This window comes from Colobus angolensis, unplaced genomic scaffold (genome assembly GCF_000951035.1).
Source record: "Colobus angolensis palliatus isolate OR3802 unplaced genomic scaffold, Cang.pa_1.0 Scaffold78, whole genome shotgun sequence".
NCBI classification, from domain to species: Eukaryota; Metazoa; Chordata; class Mammalia; order Primates; family Cercopithecidae; genus Colobus; species Colobus angolensis.
In genome coordinates, this window is record NW_012121598.1 from 554,571 (window position 1) to 559,177 (window position 4,607).

The following is a 4,607-nucleotide window of genomic DNA, read 5'->3' on the forward strand; positions in this document are numbered from 1 at the left end:
CAGGATGGTCTCGATCTCCTGACCTCGTGATCCGCCCGTCTCGGCCTCCCAAAGTGCTGGGATTACAGGCTTGAGCCACCGCGCCCGGCTTATTTCTTTATTTTGAGCACTTTCCCCTAAAATATTAATATGTTGTTCTCACCAAGAGGCCAGCTCTAGCTATATACCATCTGTTTACACTGGTTGTAAGTTTAATATCTCTTTAGCATCCCTTACAAAATATTTTGGAAGGCTTAGTTTAAATCCAGGCACAGCCCGTGGAAGGCTCAGACGCAAGGCTAGGGCGCCATCTCCTGGTCGATTTTGAATATGACAAAATTGAACTTGGATTGAGCCTCGTGTTTATGGAGGTGAAAATCAGCTGATTTAAGAGTTACAGGTGGAAAGGCGTGAGCAGAAACACATGTAACTGATAAAGCACTTTTGTCAGAATCTATAAAGAACTCTTACAATTTAATATAAAAAATCTTAGCGATTGGGCTGTTAAAAAAATCAGTAGAAAAATAAGCAAGAGGCTTAAAGGGGCAGTTTCTAAAAGAGGATATCAAATGCACAATAAATTTGTGAAAGATGTTCAACTTTTTATTCTTCGAGACTGCTGGTGGAGGAGAAGGCGGAGGAAAGCCCAGGAAGCCTGTATATTCTGTAAAGAATCATTCAGGTAATTCAGATTTTACCCACTAGAGGGCGTGCCACCCACTTTAGTTGTTTTAAATTTGCCCTAGGGAAATATGCAAAATAAAACCGCAACGAGATGCACTGCACTGCAGCCTGCCAAGTTGGCAAAAATGGGAGGTAGCGGGTACTCTCATACGCTGCTGGAGAAAGTGCAAATTGGTATAACTTTGAAAAATTGTTTGGCATTATCCAGAAAAAAGTTAAAGCATGGGGTATTCTGTGTCACAGCAACTTCACTCCTTGTTATATGTCCAACAAAAACGTGAGTACATGGACACTAAGAAGCATACAAGATTGCTTATAACAGCATTATTGGCAGGGAATAGCAAGAACTGGAAACAATTCAAATGCCCACGAAGAATAGGCTGGAAAAATAAATGGTAGTATATTGATGCAATGGAATATCTAACGGAAAAACAGACAAACAAGCCAACAGAACCTGCAGCTACAAATGGCAACAGTATGGATGGATGGATTTTATGAACATAATGTTGAGTAAACGAAGCCAGGTATAAAATAATCATGGTCATATATAAAGGCCAAAGCAGAAAAAACATTTTATAGTACTAGATGTCAGGATCATGGTACATTTAGGCCCGGAGAATGAAGGCAGAGATTGGGAATATATTTAAAATAAATTTTAAAAATACATTTAACACTTCAATTATAAAGTTTTAAAAAGTCACAGATGGAATGGTAGAGTGGGATTTCTAACCAATAGAACTAGGCAAGAGTGAGGGACAAAATCGAAAACTTGGGAAAGAAGAAAAGCAGGTGTAGGCTGCAAAAAACAAAACCAAAACAAACCCCAAAACACCTCCAGGTAATTCAGATTCTCCCCACTATAGGGCGTGCCTCCCTCTCCTCACCCCGAGTGTTCTTGCCCTATGCAAACATTTGCTTCGATGTGTTTTTTTTCTCCCTTGAATTATTAGGTTAGTACAAAAGTAATTGGGTTTTTGCAATTACTTTTAATTAATATATCCATGGGAAGAATTTTCATAAGAGGAATAATTTGGCCAAAGGATATAACTATTTTAATGCCCTATTTTATGAATGTGGCTAGATTGTTCTCCAGAAAGACTGCACAAATCGATAGCCACCCAACAAAGCGTCAAAATGTGTTCCTAAGTCATTCAATGGTAGACTTTTAAAATGGTAGGTTTTAAAGAGCTTGTTGATTGAACATTTGCAAAACAGTAGTACCAAAGTGGATTAATTTACATTTCTTTAGTTATTAGTGAAACAAAACATTTTCCTTTAAAATGCTTAACAATGATTTCCTCTTATACACACTGCCTGTCAAAGTGGCCTTTGCCTATTCAGACAACTAGATTAGTGCAAAAGTAACTGCGGTCTTTGCCATTACTGTTAATTACATAATTACTACTAATGCCAAAACCACAGCTACTTTTGCAGCAGCCGAATATGTTCTCTTTATGTATCTATATTTGATCTCTATATATTTATTAGTAAATTTTTATTTTTATTTTTTTTTTGAGACGGAGTCTCGCTCTGTCGGGGCTGGAGTGCAGTGGCCAGATCTCAGCTCGCTGCAAGCTCCGCCTCCCGGGTTTACACCATTCTCCTGCCTCAGCCTCCGGAGTAGCTGGGACTACAGACGCCCGCCACCTCGCCCGGCTAGATTTTTGTATTTTTTAGTAGAGACGGGGTTTCATCAGGTTAGCCAGGATGGTCTCAATCTCCTGACCTCGTGATCCGCCCGTCTCGGCCTCCCAAAGTGCTGGGATTACAGGCTTGAGCCACTGCGCCCGGCCTAGTAAATTTGCTTATCTGTCAAGGTTGTCACAGTTTCTCCCATTCTAATGGTTACTTTTTTTTTTTTTCTTTTTTTGAGCTGGAGTCTCGCTCTGTTGCCCAGGCCTTGAGTGCAGTGGCGCAATCTCAGCTCATGGCAACCTCCAGCTCCTGGGTTCAAGTGATTCTCGTGCCTCAGTCTAAAGAGTAGCTGGGACTACAGGCGCCTGCCACCATGCCCCGCTAATTTTTGTATTTTTAGTAGAAATGGGATTTTACCATGTTGGCCATGCTGGTGGTCTCGAGCTTTTGACCTCAAATGATCCACCCACCTCAGCCTCCTAAAGTGCTGGGATTACAGGCATGAGCCACCACACCCGGCCTCTTTTTTAATCTTAATTTTTATTATTTTCTTTTGAAATATACTTGAATGTTCTTGTGGTTACGCTTTTCCATTTTTAACTCTAACTTTTTTTCTATTACCCATAGTATTACACATATTTCTTCCCAAGTTGTGATAAATTTGTTTTCTTCTAAAGAGTGTTTTCTAGACTGATTTTCTCTTATTTCTTTGGGTCTGAAAACTTTTCTGAAGGAGTTCCATGGTCAAATAAATTGGGAAAATATTTAGACAAAAATAAATCCCTTTATTTACAGTAATTATAAAACCTTAACGATGGTAATTGATTCATTGAAGAAAATATTTATTGAGCACCTACTCTGAGACACTCTAAGGGCTTGTACAGCTGTGAACAAAAGAGACAAGTGCATGTGGTCTATTTCCAAGACAGGGATATCATATACAGATTTTTTCCAGGGTATTTGAGCAAAACTTTTAAATTTTTATTTATTTATATATTTTTAGAGACAGATACTCACTCTGTCACCCAGGCTGTAGTGCAGTGGTGCAGTTATAGCTCACTGTAGCCTCGACCTCCTGGACTCAAGTGATCCTCCCGCCTCAGTCTCCCGGGTAGCTAGGACTACAGGCATGGCAGGCTAAGTTTTAAAAATGTTGTAGAGATGGGATCTCACTGTGTTGCCTAGGCTGGTCTCCAAATCCTGGCCTCAAGTGATCCTCCCTCCGTGGCCTCCTAAAGTGCTCAGAGTAGAGTTGAGAGCCACTGTACCTGACTGCTCCAAAACGCTTTTTTTATGCCTCCCCTACTTAGTCTTTTACACTGTTCCACAGAATATCAGAATCTAGAATTTGTTCCAGCATGAAGTGAAAGAATATGAATCAACTTCCATTTTTCCTCATCAATTCATCCATATTTTTAGCAGAATTTATTAAATATGATTCCTCTTTGGTTTTGCTGTCTTCTGTTCGTTGAATAGAATTTTTTCTATAATTTGGGAATTTCTAGCATATTTATTTTGTTTCATTGGTTTATAAAGAATAACTGTATCCAAAATGAACAAAACTCAATTTCTTCGCCCTCAATTGTTGCTAATATTAAGTGGTACCTGAGGTTTCAGCTTCCCCAGGTACCTGCCAGCTAGAGGCATAAGCATGACAGCAGAGGGTGCAAAGTTACTGGAAACACTGAGCCTCCACAGACCCATCTGGCCACCAGGATGGCTAGCCCTTCCTGGGGGAGGAATACTTGGGAGATGGGGAGGGTTAGCCATGGAGGGAAAACGTGTAGTTATTGAGTACTTGTTGTGTGCTGGTCACATTGTATTAATATATTCCTCAGAAACCCACTGTGCAAATGTGGGAACTGAGGTAGCTTGTCTAAGCTAGCCCAGGCGCTGATCCACATCAAGCCCAGTCACAGCTGCTGCTCCTGCCCTGTACTCCCAGTTGACATCTGCCACCACCACCATCACCATCACCACCACCACCACTGCCACCATCACCACCATCACCACCACCATCATCACCACCACCACCACTGCCACCATCACCCATCACCACCACCACCACACCATCACCACCACCATAACCACCACTACCACCACCATCATCACCACCATACCACCACCACCACTACCACCACTACCATCACTACCGCCACCACACCATCACCACCACCACTATCATCATCATCACCATCATCACCACCATACCACCACCAGTGCCACCATCACCACCACCACTACCATCATCACCACCATCACCACCACCACTACCATTATCACCATCACCAGCACCACCACCACAGCCA